Here is a 25,125-nt window from a genome sequence, read left to right on the forward strand (position 1 = left end):
TTTTAACAAAGAACACAGAAGGGAAATTCAAATAGCATCATCCCCTCCCAACAGTGCTGAACTGATAATAACAATAATAATTCTTTAAGACATCATCACTGAGATCCTATTTACAAATACTGAAATCCTGAAAGAGCAAAATCTCTAGACTATAAAATCCCTCAAGTCACCAACCTGAAGAAAAATTCGAGATACTTCAGATCTTTTACAAAACAGAAAGGCTTTATAAAAGTATTTTGTTGCATTCCTAGGAAAAGAGGAGTATGTATTCAGTTGTATGTGAAGTGGTCACATCATGTAGGAATAAGATTTTCCTGAAATCTGCCATGATATCATTTTGGTTTGTCTGTGAGGGTATGTCCAGAAATTAATGGTGTGTATCTGAGTGGAAGAGATGAGGAAGATTGCCATTTGAAAATGGAGGACAGCTATGCCCTGACAGAATTGTGTAAACTATTACATGACCTTGCCATCTATAAGTGTGTTGGGCTACATTCATTGCCTTCTTGAATGCAGGCAGCCCACTGGATGCATGGACACACATGCACTGAAAAGGAAAGCAATCAGATATTCATGGCAATGTAAGACTTCAAAACATGGTGATCGTGTAACTCAGTACCACAGTATTTTCTTCATGCAGCTGTCCATCATTTCTCACTATAATAAATCTCAGGCATTATAGATTTCTTGTAGGGTTTTTCTTTTCTTTTTTTTTTTTTTTGAAGATGATTTTCCTTTTGTCCACTTAAAAGGATTTTCTTACATTTTTAAAGATAACAACCTTGTTTATAAATTCTTTATGCTATAAATTTCATTTTTCAAATATTTTTTCAATATTAGTGGTTTACATGACATAGCTTTAGAAAATGAAATTTTAATTTATACATGTTCTGTAAATTGGATTCAACAAAATTGCACTATCAAAATCTTGACTTTGTGTATAATATTTTACAGTATAAGAATGGTAAAACTTCTTAACAAAAAAGAGGTGCTCATTTGATCTATTTTCATCTGTAAAAATTTCTCAAGACCTTAGTTCCGTGGGCAACAGCACATGTAGTGGTGACATCATGGATTTTGTATGTTTTGACCTCAATTGCTCATAACTATATTTGAATGGTTACATTTGTTTGCCTGGTGCACACAATTAACAATCTTAGTGATATACAATTGTATGTTTTTGCTGTCTTACTTTATTAGTATGGCTGTTCTGAGATGAGTTAGGCAGAGTTAGATGTGGGGTAATCATGACAACTACAGAAGGGTTTTGGTAGCTCTGTCTCCTGACAGTTAAAATTCACCTTTATTATCATTTATCCTTGAAGCTGCAGTTAGTTTCTTCCTTGTATTTCAGGAATCTTCCCCAATTGTCATACCTATGCACCAGCAAAGGGTTTGCATCCACAAAAGAAAATAATTCTATTATAATATCATTTGATTTTAGTGGTATACTCCCACTCCCCCAGCCCCTTTGTGAACTTTTCTTGAGGATCAAGGGAAAAAATACTCTGAAAAGGAAATTCCACCCATCAGAATTTTGGAGAGGAAAAGGGTTAACTTATCCCATGAATATGCCATACAGTATAGGCTTTAAGAGTAAAGGATGAGTGAATATGTAGAGATTCTTAAATTTTAAGATTAATTTAATAATAGGCTTACTAGCATAAGATCTTGTTAAATTAATTTTATTCTCATTAAAATAATTTGGTCAAAATTTTTGATATTTGAATTAAAATAATGTAAAATTTTATCATAGTAATTAAAATTAATTATTTAATGTAAATGATATATTTTCTGGACGTTTTTGTGTATGTGTGTGTTCATGCATGAATGTGGGTGTACACATGTCACAGTGCATAGATGGAGGTCAGAGAACAACCTAGTGTTGGTCCTCACCTTCCACCTTCTTTAAGGCACTATTTCTTGTTGTTCATCAATGTTTGTTAGGCCAGCTGTACTGCATGCTTTGAGAATTCTCTTGAATTCAAGGCATGCTAAGATTACAGATGCTCATGCTACCATGTCTGGCTTTATGTAGAACCAGTTCTTTCACTTGCTTGACAAGAAAGTTTACTCACTGAGCTCTCTCTCAAACTAGGAGGTATGTTTTAATATTTAAATTTTAGAAAATATATTCTTAAATTCAACAATCCCTCAACAGATAAAATGTAGTTGGAACTCATGCTTTCTAATCCCAGTAAGGGGCTAATAGATTCAGTCTCCTGCTCAGAAGTGAGCTTCTTCAGAAAAGTCACAACTGTGGATCCTGAGCCCTGGGTTTGTGTAAAACTTTGCCATTGTCCAGATGGACATTCCTTCAGCCCGTTACTGACTGTCATTGTCAATACACAGCTCATGAGCCCTGTGTTGTATGTCCTAGCCAAGCCACAAAATAGAATTCATTTTTATCTAGAAAGGCTTAGGATGAAATTTCAAATTTTGTTTCTAGGAATTTTTCTATCTACTAGATTATATCACTTAATTGAATAATTCTTCTATTCTGACTTCCACTGCTCTGCATGGGACCTCTGGAATACCTATTGTCACCTGAACATTAACTCATATTTAATATAGTTTTAAGGTATTATTATATACATTAAAATAAATACAAGCACTACTCACCCAATAATCCAGCCACCAATGATGAATCTTTCTTCAAACAGATGGTGTATGGACAAATTAGACAAAATGTGGAAATCACAGCAAAATCCTGGGAAATGCAAACAGATGTTTATAGTACAATGTTCATGATCATGTTTCACTTATGCATTCACAGAGCACTGAGCATTTGCTGCAGAGGGATAGTTGTTTTGTGAAAAGAGTTTTAGTGTCTTCATGGGTTTAATCAACAGTTCCCACAACATTAAAGATGTTCACTCATTGCCAGTTGAAACATTCCACATGGTATAGATGTGTGTGACTACAGGAGAGAAATGTAGCAGATATTAATTCTTCAGCCCTTACTCATATTTGGCTTCATATTTTTAAGTGAATTTTCTATTAACATTGGATTTCTGCTCTGATTAGTTTTGAGTTTTCTCAATGTCTATTTCCATCTCCCTGGAGCTGGTTGTCAGGCTAACAGTAAGGCCAGCACTTATGTTTAAATCACCACTTCCTCTGTAATGACTCCTGGTGGATGCAATAGAATGGGAGAGATGGGAGAATAACCTGAGAGGAATATGAACAACATGCAATTTGTTCATATAGTATAGTTCATAATTAATTTAAAATTAATATTAAAAATAAAATAAGCTAAAGCGCTACTTCAGCAATGTTGTTATCCAGAATACATGCTTTTGTTTTTTCCTTTATGCGACGGTTTTCACAAATGAGTTGTTATTGCATCAATGTTCAAAGGTGACCAATTAGGTTGTTTTATAAACATATACATATTGATTTATTAAATTTGAAAACAGAGGAGGAGAAAGTGAGGTGAACACTAGCTTGTACTCGTCCCTCTCTGCTTCCTAACTCCAGATGCTACATGACCAACTGGGCCACCCACCTGCTGCCATGCTTTCTTTAGCATGGTGGACTAGATGGCTCAAACCGCAGGCCCAAATCAACCTTCCTTCCTTCCTTTCTTAACTTGCTTTTTTCAGGTATTTTTCCATAGTAATGAGAAAATAACTAGCATAAATATGAAGAAAACAAAAGTAGCATGATTAAATATTTATCTTGTTTGATAGTTTTCTGACACTATCATAGCAAGTTTTTACAAATTAGATGGCTTACAACAACAGAAATTTATTCTTTAACAGTTACCCATATATTTTTTAAATCTGTTATTAAGGTTTCAGTAAGACTATGCTCCCTACAGGAACTTAGAAAAATAAAATTCTTCTTCATATTTCTTGGCTTGTGGCCACATTACTTCAGCCTGTCTCTGTGGTCATGTAGCCTTTTCCTTCCTTCTTTACTTTGAGTGTTTGTCTCAGAAATCCCTTTTTGAGATAGCATGTGGTTCCACTTTGAGCACCCCTGCATTTATAGCTTGTCTAAGAGTATGTCTTCCTCTCTTAACATGTCAAATATTTTGCATACATGATCATGTTTATAGGCTCTAGGAACAGGACACACCCAGGTCATTTTAAGGTCACCAGTGAGCTTACTATTAGACTTCACTGGGACAGAGCATGCATTATGCAGGCTATGAATTGCATTCTCTGTCACACAAATATTTCCACACAGCCAGCTTTCACATTCATAATTTATCTAACATTCAAGGTAGTTATTAAACATCTACAGTGAATTTTATAGAATATACATCAGGTTTTCTAAGGCAGTCTCCCTTCAAACTTTGCTAACTTGGAACTCGCTATGTAGCCTGTGTTTATTCTATTTTACCCTCTCCAGTCTAGGATGAAAGATGTGAGCCACCATTCCTTACTTACAATGGCTGCTAAACTTAATCTTTACAAACATCATTTTTTTTTTCCTTTTTAGCCTGATTCTAGAAGAAATAATTCTAATTCTAATCTCCAGAGAGGAATAGTCACATTTATCCTGCATGGTCAAGTAGGACAGGTTTCAAAGGGAATTAGTACAGAGAATAATCATAGAGAAGTTCAAGATCAGATTTAAAGATGATAGAGAAAGGAAATGAGAGAGAAAGAGAATAAGAAAACGGCTTCACTCTACAGAGTGAATGGTGTGGCACAAGGTGAGGTTGCTTGCACCAGGTGCTTTCTTCTCAGCAACGCACACACTGATCTGGCAATGTTGGCATTTCACACCATATTACATCCCTCATTCATGTTTTCTGGGAAGGCTATCAGTAGTTCGTGATAAACATCCATTGTTAAGTGGGAACTTTTCTGATTAGATTTCAGACAGGTAGATGATATATGAACTTGTTCAACTGCTATGTCTTAATATCTAGAACTTTATTTATGTATTTAATTTATTGGGGTGGGACATGCCTAGGTCTCCTGCTGCTGCAAACAAACACCAGACACATGTACCATTTGAGTCTGATTTCATGTGGGTGGCTGGGGAATTAAAACCAGGTGTCAGGATTTGCAAAGTGCCTTTAATCACTGATCCATCTTCATAGCCCCTGCTGAATCTTTTCTTTGTAGCCAAGATGCACAGAAAAAAGAAGCACATGCTGTGCTCTAAAGGCCTCCCAGAGGCTATCAGACTTATAAGAGATTATTTAGTCCACATGTTATGACTACATATCAGTAGTGCAGAAGGGAAGACATCTGGAAGAGGGCTTCAAACCACCCTAAATACAGCATACTCTCATCATGACATATGAGACAAAAGGAGCCCTTGAGTGTACATACAAAGAACACATAACTATGAGCTTGTGAAAATTAAACAAGTCAAATTTTCCATGCCTTACCACAATCTCTTGGCTTTCTTTCTATTGTACTCTTCCAGTTATGGAATTCTTTTTTGCTGAGAAATTTCTAGAATTTTTTTCTGATATTTCTTATTTACACATTCTTTATCTGCCCTTACCAATCTTCATTCTCATTTCTACTGAAACTATTCCAGCAGTGATGCTTTATTAATTCTACAAATACCTTGTGCCAGGCAGTGAACAAACAATGATCACCACACTCATGGACCATACAGTAGAGGACAATCATACCACATAATATTTGCAGAAATAGAAGTTGAGATATGATTATTTTAATACTTAGAAATAATAACTATTATATACTTAGTATAAATAATGTTTGATGAGTAACAATAGTAACAAATTGGAGAGAAAATTAAGAATTTTATTATGCATGTGTTGAGTTATATGTGAGACATTTAAGTGGCATTGTGAAGTAAGAGTCTAAGATCTGGATGTTAATTTTATGAAAAATTGCTACTTTAAAAAAAATTACCAAAGAACAGTAGTTATAGAAATGATAAAAAGTTACTGGGGCTGGAGAGATGGCTTAGTGGTTAAGGTGTTTGCCTGCAAAGCCAAAGGCCCCAGGTTCAATTCCCCAGGACCCATGTAAGCCAGATGGACAAAATGTCTGCAGTTTGTTTGCAATGGTTGGAGGCTCTGGTTCACCTGTTCTCATTCTCTCTCTCTGCCTCTTTCTCTCAAATAAATAAAATCTAAAGATTATTAAAAAAAAAAGTGACTGTAAAATAAGTAAACTTCCATGAATAAATCAATAAGAAATTTCTCATGTATATTCCTGTGTAATATACAACATACTCATGAGAAAGTGAGACAGCTAACTGCCATTATGAAAAAAATGCTAAAAGTATTTTTTTCCCCATGAACTCTGTAAACAAGCTTTGGGAATCCTGAGAACATCTGCATGTCATCAGAACTATTGTTTTGGTGGACAAGTCATGAATTAGCCACATAATTTACTCTACAAAGACGAAATTGTAATAAATGTGAGAGTAATGCTTGTCTCTACAACAATGACAAGTTTATTTTATAAACAGACTTGTAATATTCTTATGAAATTTTGAAAGTTTAGACTAGAGAGAGCTAAGTTAGATGGGGGCCTTGGAAGACTCCTCTACGAAGAGCACATTGAACCTGAAGGATCAGTAGGAGCTAAACATAAAATATTCCAAGGAGAAACTTAAGTGGAAAAGGATCTTGGCCAGACTAAGACATAGCCTGTTTGAAACGTAATGATTGAGAGAAACTTGCAATATGAGGCTGGGGTGACAGCAGACTGAGCACTCCCAGAACCTTGGGGATTTTATTCTGTTCACAATGGGAGAACACTGACCGGTTTTATTCAAGGGACTAGGGCTGGCTATTTTGGTAAAAGGCAAAAGATTTGCGTGATCTTGAAGAGAAGCCAGAGTATAGGATTGGCTATTTTGGAAAACATTCATTGGAGGGTTATCTGTCAAGGCAGAAAAACCACTTAGAAATAATAACTATCATCTTTACTTTCCTTAAAATAGTAATCACAGACAGAAAAAAGAGTATTAAACAAATCTTGATGTGGAAGCCATGGGAATGGTGGGCGAGGCATGTTGATTGATTTCTACCAGACAGTAACTAAGTGGAGGTGAGATATAGGGGGATAGTAGGTAGCAAACTGGAGGGATAATGAAAAGTTTTATTTTACACATGTTATGTTTAGGTATTTTGGAACTTAATTGGCAATGTCAAGCAAGAAACTAATACCTAAAGTTGCAAGCAACTCAGGTATTAAATGTCAGATTTAATTGTCTCAGATTAAAATGTCTTGCCTAAACCGGGTATGGTGGCACACACCTTTAATCCCAGCACTTGGGAGGCAGAGGTGGGAGGATCACCATGAGTTCGAGGCCACCCTGAGAATACAGAGTGAATTCCAGGTCAGCCTGGGCTAGAGTGAGAGCCTCCCTTGAAAAACCAAAAAAAAAAAAAAAAGTCTTGCTTAGACAATTCATAGATCCAATAGAGGGAATGGGGATGTGTGTGTGTGTGTGTGTGTGTGTGTGTGTGTGTGTGTGTGTGAAACTAAGACATTGCTAAACACTATGTGGTCTCCTTTACTATCTTGAGAAATGTACTATGATGATTGACAAAGTATAGAAATATGAATCATAATTAATAAATTACTGAAAGCTATCCAAGAGAGGAAAGAAGATTGAAAATTGCAACATACCCAAGTAAATGACATTTACAATTACTATCCGTGTAGTTATTTTGTTGAAATCCCAACACTTTTTTATTAAAAGTATTAAGAACATATATCTTTGTATTTATTTTTGGAAATAGAAATAATTATATTACTATAATAAAACTGTTTATATAATTTGTGTTTTATTGTTAGCAATGCCAAATTATAGTAGCTGTCTTATGCCAATGTGATTTCTCTTTAAATTCAACCTGAAGAAACATCTGTTGGCAGATGTAAAACATGGAATTCAGAAATTAACATGAATTTTATATAGTATGTTAAAATTATTATCACATAAAATGTTACAAAATGTATATTGCTGTCATTTATAATGGCATCTTCCTCACTTCTTATTTTCCTGTTTTGTGTTTACAGTCCTGATGATTATGCCCAGGACTCAACACATGCTAGACAAATACTCTAACAATGAGCTAAAATTCCAGCCCTATTTAGTTCTTAACATAATATCTAGTACTATCCTTCTTTTCCTTTCTTCTCTTTCTTTCCTTCTATTTCTCTTTCTTTCTTTTGTTTTTATTTTTTTTAATATTTATTTATTTATGACAGAAAGACAATGGGCACACCAGGACCTCTCGCCACTGCAAATGAACTAGATCCAGATGCATGCACCACCATGCTTATGTGGGCTCTGGGAAGTCTAGCCTAGGTCCTTAGGACCTTAACTGCTAAGCCATCACTTCAGCCCTCTTTCCTTCTTTTAATAAAACACATGGCATCATGTATCTAGGCAAGCCCCACACTTCCTTTTTTAAACTTTCTTTGTCGGTATTAGATCTTAAAAAGAAAACACAAATTACTGCTTTATTAGGATGATTTAATAGTTCATTGAGTTCAAAATCTCTTTAATCAAAATCAGTTAATAACAGTTATCGCTAGAAATGTCTTGTAGAAATGAGTTTTGGACTTCTTACCCTTTTTCATATATTCATTTTTATTTATTTATTTACTTGACAGAGAGAGAGAGAGAGGGAGGGAGAGGGAGGGAGGGAGGGAGAGAATGTATGCACCAGGGCCTCTAGCCACTGCAAACAAACTCCAGATACGTGCACCCCTTTGTGCATCTGGCTAATGTGGGTCTTTGGGACTAGAACCTAGGTCCTTTGGCTTTTCAGGCAAATGCCTTAACACCTAAGCCATCCCTTCAGACCTGGACTTCTTATCTTTATTAGGAGACAAGGTCTTCCTATATATCCCAAGCTATCCTTGAACTCACAGGCTTGTTTCAAGCTTCCTGAACAAATAGCATCATAGGCACACAACACCATGACCATAGATTGTAGATTTATATGTGACTTTTTTTCTTTAGAACCATATAAATACTAATGTGTTCTGGTTCCACTTTCTGTGTTTTTATTACCACTTTTTGTAACTCTCTATTGAATATGTAATTGTCTCCATTTGTAGAAAATAACCTTTCAATGTTATTTTTTTTACTTTTTAAAATTTTTCCTCAATTTTTATTAACATTTTCCATGATCATAAAAAATATCCCAAGGTAATACCCTCCCTCCCCACACTTTCCCTTTGAAATTACATTCCCCATCATATCCTCCCCATCTCAATCAATCTCCTTTATTTTGATGTCATTATCTTTTCCTCCTCTTATGATGGTCTTGTGTAGGTAGTGTCAGGCACTATGAGGACATGGATATCCAGGGAGCACATTGTAAGGAGTCCTAACCTTCCTTTGGTTCTTACATTCTTTCCACCACCTCTTCCGCATTAGACCCAGAACCTTGGAAGGTGTAATCGAGATGTTACTCAATACTGCAGTCACTTCTTTCCAGCACTATGATACTTTCTGAGTCATGCCAAGGTCACTGCCATCTGAAAAGAGAAGATTCTCTACCCAAAGTGAGAGTAGCATTAGTATTAGTGTTTGAATATTAAGAGAAGTGCTTACTGGGCAGTTTGATAAGCATAGTATATACATTTATCCAGACATCAGCAGATGTTACACCCCTAGGGCTCATGACTACCCCTGTTTTAAGTTTTCAGTATCAGGGACATATTCCCTCCCATGGAGTGGGCCTCCAGTCTCATAAAAAAAGACCAGTCCATAGGGCTTGTCTAAAAACAATTAAAAATACTTTTATATATTTATTTGAGAGAGATAAACAGAAAGAGACATAGAGTACACATGAGCATGCCAGGGCCTCCTGCCACTCTAGACACATGTGTCACTCTGTGCATTTGGCTTTATGTAGGTACTGGGGAGTCAAACCTAGGCCATCGGGTGTTTCAAGAAAGAGCATCTGATTGCTGAGCCATCACTCCACCCTTCTTAATTTATTTTAAAAGTAAAATAATCACTGTTACACCTTTGCATGTCAGTCTTTAGTAACAGTATTAATAACAAGTTTTGGATAACTTACAAACCTAGCCTGCTGTATAATGATAAATTTCATCACTTCTGAGGCCCCTTTTTTGTTTTCTACAGGTGACTCTACCATGGTTTAGTTCCCAAGGGCATTTCATAGCTTATCTATCTAAACTGACCACCTTCAATAGCAGTGAGTCAACATTCCTAATCAACCACCCAAGAATGACTGTGAGATTAAGTTTAGCATCTGGTTTCTCAAAATATATGCATTCCATGCCTGATGCCTGTCAAATCCATCAACCATTTAAAACAATGGATCTGTTGTGAACATATGCAGAATTGTTCTTGTAATATTTCCTAAACAAGTCACTGTAGTAACTACTGCTATTGTAATGAATCTTGAGATGATTTGAAGTGTGTATTTTGGGCTTGAACATCTGAAGATCCTGTCTTCTTCAAGGGATGTTGAACCTAGTTTTCCATGGACACAGAGGGACAAGTGTAATACTTTGTCACTCCTCTCATTCTTTGATCACATTGTGGTATATTCATTTTATACTTTACTATGCTGTGCTCATAATATTCCCATGGTTTTCATTGCTTGACATGAAAAATCTTTCACAGCTCTTCTAAATTTTTGTCATGCACTATTTCCTATTTTCTGTGCACTTGATATTGACATATCATTGGACTAGAGGACCACAGCTGTACTTGCTAATGCTGACAGGGTATCATTTCATCCCCTTAGAATAGAATTGTCAAGATTGATACAGAGACCACAATGGAAGTTCACCTCATTTGTACAGTTTTAGTCTTACTAGATATTGAAATGTTACTCTTACGGGCTATAAAGGTTTAGCTAAGTGTATCAAGCTATAATTTTTATCCTCTAGGGGAAACTAGAAACCCTACAGACTTGGAAAAAGTATAAACAAACAATTGCTCAGAATTTTATTTATTCAGGAGGAGGTGACAGGACTTCCAGCCAAGATGGTGACCACCTAGCTGCCCTGCAAAATACCTGGGAAAGAAAGGCAAGACATTAAGGGTTTTCTGGGTCTTCTTGTCAATGGGAGGGCACAAAGGGGAATGGGAGGGCACAAAGGGGGGGAAAACAGGGAATTGCTGATCCCTCTCGGGCGGGTGCACACCCCCTTCCTCCAAACAGCTGCCACTGTGCTCCAGCGCTGTGTTCTGATCTGCACCAGCTGGGTCGGCAACAGCTGTGCTCCAATCACAGGCCCACTGGGCCAGCTAAGGCTGTGCTACCACAGGTGCCGCTGTGCTCTGATCACATGTTCAGCAGGCCCAGTCCCACAGCAAGGGCCACACAAGCCCAGACTGAGTCTCTCACTAGCTGGAGCTCAGGTGCCATCCCCTACCTTTCTGTCCCCAGCCATCCCCCACTCTTCTGTGGCAGGGGAGCAAAGACTGTTTCCAGGTCCCGGTATTCCCAGCCAATTTGGGGAGCTTCAGGGCATGGTACCTCAGTTTCCCTCCAAGCTCTACGGCAGGGAGCTTTGGCAGCATTAACGCTTGAGAATTCAGGCAACTGTCAGGCAGTAAATAGGTGGCTTTGGCAAGTGAGAGCCAAAGCCTAGGCTGCTTGGCAACTTCCCTAGGCTGCCTCAGATTCCTAGTGCGCTAGAGCCTAGGCTGGTCCACCCACCTACCTGCCCATACACTGTCATTCGTAGACCACAACACAAAAGAAATAGCATGAAAAATCAAATGCAAGAAAATCCAGGTAGATCACCCAGTCCTACAACGAATACATCTAACCATACATAGAAGAGTCATTAGGATCAGAACATCAAATGGAAGCTATGAGCAATGCAACCCTAACCAACCTACTGCTAGAACTTGCAGGAAAGAAACAAAGGACCGACAATTGTGTGGATGCTACCATCACTAAGAAAAAATTGATAAGACATTGGAAGGAGTACAAAGAGAATTAAGAGCTTTGAGGGAGAGTGAAAAAAAGAGGACCTAAAAATCAGCTGGAGAACTAAATGAAGACATAAAGATATGTGAGGATGAATTCCAAGAATCATCAAGAAAATCAGAAAATGATGTGAAAAGGATGCTTGACAGAGCGATGCAAATGATACATAGAAAAGTAGTAGAAAATGCAAACTTAATTGAACAAGTCCAGAACTCTCTAGAGGCTCTCAGGAATACAGTCAGTGAAGTGGAGGATAGAAATTCTAATATGGAAGACAAGATGGAAAAAACAGTTCGAGAGTTCAAAAATTTCAATAAGTTCAAAAGTTCCTGTGAACAGAACATGAGGGAATTGTGGTATACACTTAAATGTCCTAGTATCAGAATCATTGGAATACCAGAAGGAGAATTTCAGACCAAAGGCATGGAGAACTTATATAACAAAATAATTGAAGAAAACTTCCCCAGTCTCTTAAAAGAGGGCCCAACAAGATACAAGAAGCCAACAGAACTCCAAACAGACTGGACCAAAGGAAAAACTCCCCAAAACACATTATCAATAAGACTCTAAACATTGACACCAAAGAGAATATCCTAAACGCAGCTAGAGAAAAACAGCACAACACATTCAAAGGAAACCCAGTCAGAATTACTTCAGACATCTCAATAGAAATTCTGAAAGCTAGAAGGGCCTGGAATGAAACCCTCCAAAGTCTAAGAACCTATGGTTTCCAACCCAAGCTACTCTACCCAGCAAAAGTATCCCTCATAATAGATGGTGAAAGAAAAATTTTCCATGACAAAACCCAGTTTTATAATTATATGAGCACAAAACCAAACCTAAAGAGAGTATATCAGGAAATTCTCCACAGAGAAGAAACAACCAAACTCAAACACCTACAAGAAGCAGATCGCAACAACCAAACCCAGAGTAAGCTCAAAACTTCAAAGCCCATGAAAACACCAACACACATCTACCACCACAACATGGAAGGAATCAAATCAAATCTCACAGTCATTACTCCACATATTAATGGTTTTAATTCACCCATTAAGAGACACAAGCTAATAGGATGGATCCAAAAAATTAGACCCCTCAATCTGCTGCCTTCAAGAAACCCACCTTACCACTAATGATAGAAACCTCCTCAGGGTGAAAGGGTGGAAAGCAATATTCCGAGCAAATGGGAATAAGAAACAAGCAGGTGTAGCTATATTAATATCAGATAAAATAGACTTCATAACAAAAATAATCAAAAAAGACAAAGAAGGCTACTTGTTACTTATCAAGGGAACGATCCATCAAGAGGATATTACAATCATAAATCTGTATGCACCAAACACAGGGGCACCACAGTACATAAAACAAAACCTACTTGACAATAAAACAGAAATAACCAGCAACACAATTATAGCTGGGGACCTCAATATACCATTATCAGTAATAGACAGATCATCCAAACAGAAACTCAACAGGGAATTAAGAGAGTTCAACAAAATCATACATCACCTAGACCTAACAGACATCTACAGAACTTTCTATCCCAAATCCACAGACTACGTGTTCTTCTCAGCAGCCCATGGAACATTCTCCAAAATAGACCATATACTGGGTCACAAATTCTGTCTCCACATATTTAGGAAAATTGACATATTTCCCTGCATGATATCAGATCACAATGCTATATGCTAGAAATCAACAACAAAAGACCCACCAAGAATCCCAATGGCACCTGGAAGCTGAACAGCACACTTTTAAACAATAAATGGATAGTGGATGAAATAAAAAATGAAATTGCAAAATTCCTGGAATTGAATGACAATGAGAACACATCATACCAAAATGTATGGGACACAATGAAGGCAGTCCTCAGGGGAAAATTCATACCACTCAATGCTTTCATAAAAAAGACAGAAAGATCCCAAATCAATAACCTAACCATCCACCTAAAGGCATTGGAAAAATAAGAAAAATCCAACCCAATGACCTCCAAAAGGAGAGAAATAATTAAAATCAGAGCATAAATTAATGAATTGGAAACCAAGGAAACAATTAAGACAATTGACAAAACAAAAGGCTGGTTCTTTGAAAAAATAAACAAGATTGACAAACCGCTGGCCAAGTTGTTCAAGCAAAAAAAGGAGAAGCTTCAAATTAACCCAATTTAAAATGAAAAAGGAGAGATCACAACAGACATAAGTGAAATTGGGAGAATCATCAGGACTTATTTCAAAAACCTGTACTCCAGAAAGTGGATAATGTGGAGGAGATGGATAAATTCCTGGATGCAAACCATCTATCAAAGCTAAACTCACTGCAGATTAAACACCTCAATAAACCTATCACACTCATGGAGATTAAAAAAGTAATAAAAAACCTCCACAAAAAGAAGAGTCCATGACCAGATGGCTTCTCAGCTGAATTCTATCAAACCTTCATGGCAGAACTCAAACCAATCTTCCTAAAACTGTGCTACACAATTGAAGAACAAGGAAAGCGTCCCAGCTCCTTTTATGAAGCTAGTATCAACTTAAACCCAAAACCAGGCAGACATACCACAAGAAAAGAAAACTACCATCCTATTTCGCTAATGAACTTAGATGCAAAGATCCTGAACAAAATACTGGCAACCAAATCCAACAATACATCAAAAGCATTATCCACCTTGGCCAAGTGGGATTCATCCCAGGAACACAGGGGTGGTTCAACATAAGGAAATGTGTCAATGTAATATACCACATAAACAAGCTTAAACATAAAAACCACATGATCATTTCAATAGATGCAGAAAAGGCCTTTGACAAGATACAACATCACTTCATGATCAAAACATTGGAGAGAATTGGCATAGTAGGTACATATCTTAACATAATAAAGGCAATATACAAAGCTCCTAAGGCCCAAATAATACTTAATGGAGAGATACTGGAGGAATTCCCATTAAGATCAGGAACAAGACAGGGATGTCCTCTCTCACGTCTGCTTTTCAATACAGTTCTGGAAGTCCTAGCTCACACAATAAGACAGGAGAAGGAAATAAAAGGATACAATTTGGAAAGGAGGAAGTTAAGTTAGCTCTATTTGCTGATGACATGATTGTATATGTAAGAGACCAGAGAGACTCCATCCCAAAACTCCTGAAGGTGATTAACTCCTATAGCAAAGTAGCAGGATACAAAATCAATGCACAAAAATCAGTAGCATTTTTATATGCAAATGACAAAGATACAGAGAAAGAAATATGTGGCAGTCCCGTTTTCAATATAACAACAATGAAAATATAATAAAATACCTTGGAATAATGTTAACCAAGGAAGTGAAAGATCTATAAAACAAAAACAAAAAACACTCAAAAAAGAAATTGAGGAGGACTTGAGAAAATGGAAAGACCTCCCATGCTCCTGGATATGCAGAATTAACATTGTGTAGATGACAATCCTACCAAAGGCAATATATAGATTCAATGAAATTCCAATTAAAATCCCTACAGTGTTCTTCACAGAAATAGAAAAAAATGATCTCAAATTTCATATGGAAAGGCAGAAGGCATCACATATCCAAGTATATCCACAGCAAAAGTAATACCTCTGGTGGCATCACCATACCTGATATAAAGATATATTACAAAGCCATAGTAATAAAAACAGCATGGTACATCCATAAGAACAGGAGTATAGACCAATGGAATAGACTTGAGGACCCAGACTTTGGGTCAAGTAACTATAGCTACTTGATATTGGACACAGGCCCAAAAAATATAGGCTGCAAAAAAGACAGCATCTTTAACAAAGAGTGCTGGACAAACTAGATAACCACATGCAGGAAAATGAAACTTGATCAACAAATTTCCCCATACACTACACTCACATACAAATGGATCAAAGACCTCAATATAAGACCAGAAACTTGAATACTACTGGAAGAAAATTTAGTAAGAACTTTCCATGATATAGGAATGGAAAAAGACTTCCTGAACAAAACCAAGTAGCTCAAGATCTTAAACAGTCACTCAACCAATGGGATCACATGAAGCTGAAGAGTTTCTTTACAGACAAGCACCCACCCAATAAGCAAAGCCAATAGGTTACTCACAGATTTGGAGAAAATATTTGTGCATTATCCAACTGACAGAGGCCTAATCTCTAGAATCTCCAAAGAACTCAAAAATCTAAACAATAAGAAATCAAACACCCCACTCACAAAATGGGGCGAAGAGCTGAACAGGCAATTCACAGAGGAAGACACACAAATGGCAAACACACACTTAAGAAAATGTTCATCATCCCTAATCATCAGAGAAATGCAAATTATAACAAGTATGAGATTCCACCTTACCCCAATAAGGATAGCCAACATCAAAAAAAAAAAAAAATCCAATGAAAATAAATGCTGGCAAGGATGTGAAGACGTATTAACAAGTACACACTCATACACTGTTGGTGGGAATGTAGGATGGTACAACCACTTTGGAAAGCAATATGGAAACTCCTGAAAAAGCTGACTATCGAGATACCAACAGACCCAGTTATTCCCTTACGGGGCATCTACCCTAAAACCTTCAAACCACAGGCCAGAGAGATTTGCTTAACCATTTTTGTAGTGGCACAATTCATAATAGCTTAGAGCTGGAATCAATCCAGATGTCCATCACTAGATGAATGGATAACTAAGATGTGGTATATCTACACAATGGAATTCAATACAGCAGCAAGAAAAAATAACACAAAGAAATTTGAGGAAAATTGGTTGAGCCTAGAACAGATCATTCTCAGTGAACTTACCCAATCACAGAAAAAAAATTGACATATAGTCTCACTCATCTACAGCACCTAACCTTAATATAGCCAAGATACCTTACATACCCAGCAAGCATCTCATGGACTAGACACTAGGATGGAGGGTGAGGGAGGGGAGGGCATCAAAGTGGTGGGAAACACTAATGTAGACCCAAACGGCAATGGTACCTTGAAATTCTACTTTCTAAAAGGCAGACCAAATGGCTGAACCTCACCAGTCCATTACAGGAAACACCTGAACCACAAGACACTGGAGAGGGTAGGATCAAGTCTAACCTAAATCTTCTACATCTTTCCTCCATCCCTCTTCTTCTCCCTTCTCCCTCTCTCCCTCTCTCTCTCTCTCTCTTCCTCTCTCTCTCTCTCTCTCTTCCCTTCTCTCTCTATTTCTCTCCCCCCTCTCTCCTTCTCTGTTTCTCCCTCCCTCCCTCCCTCCTGTATTACTCTTGTATATTAGTTATCTTTTTCCTCATTTTCTTAGTGGGCACTGACCTGTAACTCCCAGTCCCAGCTGGTGGCTATCATCCACAATGAGATTTTGATCAGAGAGACCTACAAGGTTTCCTAAAAAAATGACAGATTTCTGTCAGAGTACTTGATGACCCACCAAAGGTCAGTGGTAAGACCCTATTTCTGAAGACTCCATATACAGCTGACATGTAAAATGGAACTGCATGGCTGTAGGCCAGGAGAGAGTCAGTCCCCAGACAGTCAGGTGTCTAGTACCAGATGGTGCTACATGGGCGACTGGGGGAAATAACCAATATCTGTCTAAGCAACTCATGGTCTAACCTACTTAGCAATAACCTATTGTGATGCCCACACAAGTGCAATAGTGGCACACAGCCATAGTGGGGAACCAATTGCTCTTGATTTGGCTAACTGATCCCCTCAGTTGTGCCAGACCCATAGCTGGAGCTGGGAAACAATTCAGAACCGTATCCAAACATAAGCCCACTCTCCAATATCAAGCTACCATCAATCATGGGCTACAAGAGGGCCTACACCTATTAAACTCTCTACTAAAAAAGTAAGGCTTATCTCATTTGTCCTGGTGCCAACTCATTCTCCGTTGGAGATGCTGCTTCTCTTTTTCAGATAGATGCAGATCCTAAGGAGAGAACCACCCCATTATACCTCTAAAAGGCCCTCACTGAAACTAAGGAAAATTGGCAAAAACAAGCAAGGCGCTGTTTTCCTGATGAACCAGATACCAGCACAAGGGGGAAGGAGACCAACACAGAGAAAAATCAACCCCTACCAAATCAGAGAGCCAGAGCCTCAGATTCCCCCAACAACTCATCACTGAAGCAGACCAAAAGTGTACCCAACGTAGCTCAGGGAAATTTTGAGGAATAGGGGGCGGAAAGAATGTCAGAGCCACATGTTGGGTCATGATATGCAGAGACATTTATCGTACCAAAAACTGTGGGCTTACTCCACAATGCACAATCCATATACATCAACAAGGAGGGGCCATTGGGGAGGGGATAGGTCATGTATGAGCCTAATAATTGTACCAAACAGCCTGTATTTGCTGAATAGAAAACTAATAAAAAAATTTAAAAACAACAAAAAAGAATTTTATTTATTCATTCATAATTCATTAATTTGTTTAAAGACAATTTCTCACTCTGTGATACTGCCTGGTGTGGAACTAACTATTCAGAAAAGGATAGTGTTGAATTTGTGACAATCCTCCTGCCTCTGTATTCCAAGTATCAGCACTATAGGCATGAAACAACTTGCCTGGTTTATCTTAACTATAAAAAAGTGTGATTTGGAGCTGGAGAGATTGCTTAGTGGTTAAGGAGCTTGCCTATGAAGCCTAAGGACCCAGATTCGATTCTCCAGGTCCCACATAAGCCAGGTGCACATGGTGGCACATGTGCCTGGAGTTTTTTTTCCAGTGGCTAGAGGTCCTGGTGTGCCCATTCTCTCTTTCTCTCTCCCTCTGTCTCTAATAAATACATACATAAAAATAAATCAGAATAAAAATTTAAAAAGAGTGATTTGTGTTAATCCATGGAATTCCCAGGAAAGGGGTTTTAAGAAATATTTTTGGAATATTTTATAAAGTAGAAATATTGCAAGATCTCATTAAAGCTTCTATATGCATATGCAAGTATGTCATACTAATACTAATACTGCTTTTGTATTTATCAAAAGTATTTGTTTGGGGCTACAGAGAAAGGTCAATGGTTAAAGGACCTTACTTGAAAAGCCTGATGGCCCAGGTTAGATGCTCCAGTACATGCATAAAGCCAAATGTACAAAGTGGCCCTGGTGTCTGGAGTTCCTTTATAGTTTCAGGAGGCTCTGGCATGCCCATACAGTCTCTGGCTCTTTTTGCCTCTCTGTCTCAAATATTTTTTTTTTTTTTTTTTTAGCGACAGACACAGAAAGAAAGACAGATAGAAAGAGAGAGAGAGAATGGGCACACCAGGGCTTCCAGCCTCTGCAAACGAACTCCAGATGCGTGCGCCCCCTTGTGCATCTGGCAAACGTGGGACCTGGGGAACCGAGCCTCCAACGGGGGTCCTTAGGCTTCACAGGCAAGTGCTTAACCGCTAAGCCATCTTTCCAGCCCTCAAATAATTTTTTAAATTAAGTGATTTTTCTAGTAGATTGATCTACTTTTATGGAAATAATTGAATAGCTCTTCATGAATCCATAACTCTTCTGCCATTAAGTGGGAAAAGTTGATATTGCTGCTCACTGAAGAGCTGATCTTAGGATTTGCTTCAAAAATACTGGCTTAGTGGTCTTGCATTACTACCCTGTTTGCTACTGTATGTTAGTTCTCATATTTTTAAAAGGGTGTGTGCAACTTTCTCACAGATAAAGGGGAACTACGGAAAGCATACCTAAGGAATGGGTGATTTAGCTGAGAAACTTTCTAGGTAAAGGGTTCCAAGTGCAACCCCAGCTTCTTTTAGTTGCTTAATAACAAAATGTGAGAGAAGAAAGGCTAAAGAAAAAACTGTTAAACATAAAGGAGTCTAGGCTCATGAGATTCAAAATATAAAGATTTTTTTATTTCCAAAATTTCCATGCTGAAAAATATGCTACAATTAACTTACAGCTTCCAGACAAAGAGTAAATCTAGGACACTTTCAGAAAAACATGGTCTGAAGATAAAGCCCAGCGTTGTTAGTACCTCAGATTTAAAGGAATGTCTTAGAGTGCCCTTTATGCAGACAAAACATCTTATAAGAATCCTGCAAAAGTCATTCCTATAGCCTCATTATCAGGAACTTAAGGTTGAATAGCACTGATATTAGCATGTTTTTTTGTGATAGGGGATTTGTCTAGGGGTTTAATATTTTATAAACCAGAAGCATTCCAAAACCATTATGAACACAAAAAGACTATGGAAAATACTCTGATACAAAATCATTTTTCACAAAATGAGGCATGTGTCAAAGGGAGAATGAAGGCTCAGAGAACAGAATAAAGATGGAAAGAAGAGCTGCAAGGGCAGTATCAGAGTTGCTTGGAATTTCACCTCCCAGAAGTCAGACATGGAAAAATACCCATCTGGAAGTTAGCATTGCTGTGGGACACCTACTGCTGTGTGAACTCCTGTTTCCTTTTGTGTTCAAATGGGTATGTCTGTCATGGTTATTGGATGTTTGTTCAGCCATTGAATGCTGGAGGTCTGGATAATTTCATCATGTAGTCCACATGTCTTCACACTGAGAGGAATTGCTTAAAAAGCTGCAGTGAAGCCCCCACGCCTCAGCAGGTCCTTCTGCAGCTACAGCTGGTACAGTTGATAGAATCCTGGACCTGAAGCTTCAGTGCAGGGTCCTAGGGCATCTTAAAAAGTTTATGCAGGATGAGATATGATACAAGGAACAAAATTATTTCAATCAAGTTCAATCAAGGGTGTCTGTAATATACCAAATGACATTTAGAATAAAGATCCAAATTTATTAGTTCATGCAAAAGAAAACATAGTAATACATTAATGCCAAGATCATTAGAGATAAATTATACTTTGTTATTTTGTTTATTTATTAATTTTTGCTTTCCCTAGAAAGTGATAGATCCTTGAGTACAAGGCCTGAGTCTTGTTAGAAGCAGGTACCTTCACACCAAGCACAGTTCCTAGACCAAGGCAGTTCTCCAATAACAGAAGTCCTTGCACTTGGGAGCTTGACTTGTGTATTATGAGAGATGGAATATACATTAATAAACATATAAGACTGCTTACTAAGTGACAAATGTCCAAGGATGAACTAATAAAGAGAAGTATCTAGATGTTCATTAAAGTATGTTGCAAATTAAAAAATTAAATATAGTATCTTGTGTAATAAAGGAGCACGGTTATTCTTAATTCTAGCTTCTGACCAGAGTTACCAAATAATGGCAGATATCATCAAGCTAAGCCTCCAGGAAGTTCATGGTCACTAAGGAATAAAAATGGTTCCCCTTGTTTGATCACTGCTTCAAAGAAAACTAGTACACACACAGCTCAGTGAACACTGCTTCAAAGATCCTTTACCATGATGGGAAGAATTTGTCAAACTGAGTGCTATAGCAGAAGAAATATCCATAGACATTGTTGAAAAGCATGAAAGACTGACTGAAAACCATTTCATATAGGGGCTAATCAAAGAACCTGACCATATTCAGGCTGGAGAAGAGAATATTTTGTAGAATATTTTCCAGGTTTCATTAAATCTTAGCCCTTAAGCCAAAACTAGCCTGTTATCTGCTTTCATAGACAGAGCTCCACCAGAACGTAACCACATCCATCCATTCCATGTTATGCATGGTGTCTCTCAGGCTCCAGAAGCAGTTCTGAGTAACTGTCACAGGGACCACATGGTTCAAAAGCCCTAAAAATTTTACTATCTGTTCCCATAGTAAAAGAAATTGCCAGGGCATGACCTAAAATGATCAAATAAAAGCTAAGCTGATGGATGAAAATTAAATAAGAGTAAATGTTGTCCTAATAAACAAGCTTTCTTCTTACTGAGTATATTGACGGTTAAATGGTTTGTTTCATACAAACATATAGCATACTTTGATCATATTCACCTTCTCTCTTACCTTCTCTTACTCCTACTCCCCCTCCAGCACTTCTACATCCATCACATCCCTAGTTTTATATCCTCCTTCCCCAACACTTTAAATGCCATATATGAAAGAAAAGATATTTGTCTATTTGAGTCTGAATTTTTGTTTAACATAATGATTTCTAGTTAAAACCATTTTCTTTTAAGTAGGATAAGACTGTTCTTTACAACTGATTAAAATTTTATTACGTTAAAGTGTTTATTCATTTACTTCTGTGTGTGTGAGTAAGTTTGTGTGGGTGTATGGGTGTGCCAGATCCTTTTACCACTGTAAATGAATTCCAGATGTTTTCATCACTTTTGAAGTCTGTCTTACATGGTTTTCTTCAGAATTGAACTTAGGCCAGCAGACTTAGCAACAAAGCATTGTGAGCCACTAATCCACCTTCCCAGACCTACATTTTATTTCTTTATCCATCCAACTATTGAAGAGTGTCCATGTTTATTCATAATGTGGCTGTTGTAAACAGTGCTGCAGTAAGCATGGAAGTATGGCACCAATTTGGAAGAGGTAGTTACATCAAATGGTAGTTCTAATTTTAGGTTTTTGAGAAATCCCAATACTGATATTCTATAGTGGCTACATTAAATTAGATTCCCACCAGCTGTTTGTAATCCCAGTTATCCTCATCCTTGATAACACATTTTATTTTCTCATCCCCCCTCCTGAGTTTGGGTTTCCCTCTAGCCAAGGCTAACCTGGAACTCACTATGTAGTTTCAGGGTGTCCTTGAACTTATGGTAATCCTCCTACCACTGCCTTCCAGGTGCTGGAATTAAAGGCTTGAACCACCATGCCCCATTACATTTTGTTTTCTTTTTCATTTTTTTTTAATTTTTAATTTTTATTAATTAGTTTTGTACTCAGTGAATACAGCCAATTTGGTACCATTGTTAGGCTCATCCATGTCCTACCCCCTCCCTATGGCCCCTTCTTGTTGAGATAACCTTTATTATTATTTTTTTTTTTATAGAGAACTTAATAGGTGTAGGCCTTCTTGCAGCCCACGATTGGTGTTAGCTTGATAATGGAGAGCAGGTTTATGTTTGGTTATGGTTCTGACTTGTTTCCCAGCTCCAGCTATGGGTCCCATTCCACTGAGGGGATCAGTTAGCCAAATCAAGAGTAGTTGGTTTCCAACCATGGCTGTGTACCACTACTGCACTTACGTGAGCATCATGACAGGTTATTTCCTGCTAATTAGATTAGACCATGAGTTGCTTGGACAGCAATTGGTCATTTTCCCCCAGTTTTGAATTTTGTTAATTTGAAGCTTCTCCTTTTTTTGCTTGATCAAATTGGCCAGGGGTTTGTCAATCTTGTTTATTTTTTCAAAGAACCAGCTTTTTGTTTTGTCAATTGTCTTGTTTCCTTGTTTTCCAATTCATTAATTTCTGCTCTGATTTTAATTATTTCTCTCCTTCTGGAGCTCTTTGGGTTGGATTTTTCTTGTTTTTCCAATGCCTTTAGGTGGATGGTTAGGTTATTGATTTGGGGTCTTTCTGTCTTTTTTATGAAAGCAATGAGTGCTATGAATTTTCCCCTGAGGACTGCCTTCATTGTGTCCCATAAATGTTGGTATGATGTGTTCTCATTGTCATTCAATTCCAGGAATTTTGCAATTTCATTGTTTTATTTCATCCACTATCCATTTGTTGTTTAATAGTGTGCTGTTCAGCTTCCAGGTGCCATTGGGATTCTTGGTGGGTCTTTTGTTGTTGATTTCTAGCATATAGCATTGTGATCTGATATCATGCAGGGAAATATGTCAATTTTCCTAAATATGTGGAGACAGAATTTGTGACCCAATATATGGTCTATTTTTGGGAATGTTCCATGGGCTGCTGAGAAGAATGTGTAGTCTGTGGATTTGGGATAGAAAGTTCTGTAGATGTCCGTTAGGTGTATGTGCTCTATGATTTTGTTGCGCTCTCTTACTTCCCTGTTGAGATTCTGTTTGGATGATCTGTCTATTACTGATAATGGTATATTGAAGTCCCCAGCTATGATGGTGTTGATGGATTTTTCTATTTTATTGTGAAGTAGGTTTTGTTTTATGTACTCTGGTGCCCCTGTGTTTGGTGCATACAGATTTATGATTGTAATATCCTCTTGATGGATTGTTCCCTTGATAAGTAGGAAGTGGCATTCTTTGTCTTTTTTCATTATTTTTGGTTTGAAGTCAGTTTTATGTGATATTAATATTGCTACACCTGCTTGTTTCTTATTCCCATTTGCTTGGAATATTGTTCTCCACCCTTTCACCCTGAGGAGGTGTCTGTCTTTAGTGGTAAGGTGGGTTTCTTAAAGGCAACGTATTGAGGGGTCTAATTTTTTGATCCACCCTATTAGCTTGTGTCTCTTGATAGGTGAATTAAGGCCATTAATATGTAGGGTAATGACTGTGAGATATGATTTGATCCTTGCCATGTTGTGATGGTAGATATGTTTTGCTGTTTTTGTGGGCTTTGTAGTTTTTGTGCCTACTCGGGGTTTGGTTTGTGATCTGCTTCTTGTAGGCATTTGAGCTTGATTATTTGTTTGTTTTCTGTGGAAATTTTCCTGAAATACTCTCTGTAGGTTTGGTTATGTGTTCATATAATTGTAAAGCTGAGTTTTGTCATGGAAAAATTTTCCTTCACCATCTATTATGGGGGACACTGGGTAGAGTAGCTTGGGTTGGAAGCCATAGGTTTTTAAACTTTGGGGTGTTTCTTTCCAGGCCCTTCTAGCTTTCAGGGTTTCCATTGAGAAGTCTGAAGTAATTCTGATGGGGTTACCATTGAAAGTGGTGTGCTGTTTTTCCCTAGCTGCTTTTACGATTTTCTCTTTGGTGTCAATGTTTAGAGTCTTAATGATAATATGTTTTGGAGAGTTTCTCCTTTGGTCTAGTCTGTTTAGAGTTCTGTTGGCTTCTTGTATCTTGATGGGCCTTTCTGTTAAGAGACTGGGGAAATTTTCTTCAATTATTTTGTTATATAAGTTCTCCATGCCTTTGGTATGAAATTCTTCTCCTTCTGATATTCCTATGATTCTGATATTAGGATGTTTAAGTGTATCCCACAATTCCCTCATGTTCTTTTCTTAGGAACTTTTGAACTTACTGAAATTTTTGAACTCTCAAACAATTTCTTCCATCTTGTCTTCCCGATTTGTTTGTATCCTCTACTTCGCTGACTCTATTCTTGAGAGCCTCTAGAGAGTTTTGGATTTGTTCAATTAAGTTTGCATTTTCTACTACTTTTCCATGTATCATTTCCATCGCTCTGTCAAGCATCCTTTTCACATCATTTTCTGATTTTCTTGATGATTCTTGGAATTCATCCTTGCATTTTTGTCTTCATTTAATATGGC

Source organism: Jaculus jaculus, chromosome 7 (assembly GCF_020740685.1).
Source record: "Jaculus jaculus isolate mJacJac1 chromosome 7, mJacJac1.mat.Y.cur, whole genome shotgun sequence".
Classification (NCBI taxonomy): domain Eukaryota; kingdom Metazoa; phylum Chordata; class Mammalia; order Rodentia; family Dipodidae; genus Jaculus; species Jaculus jaculus.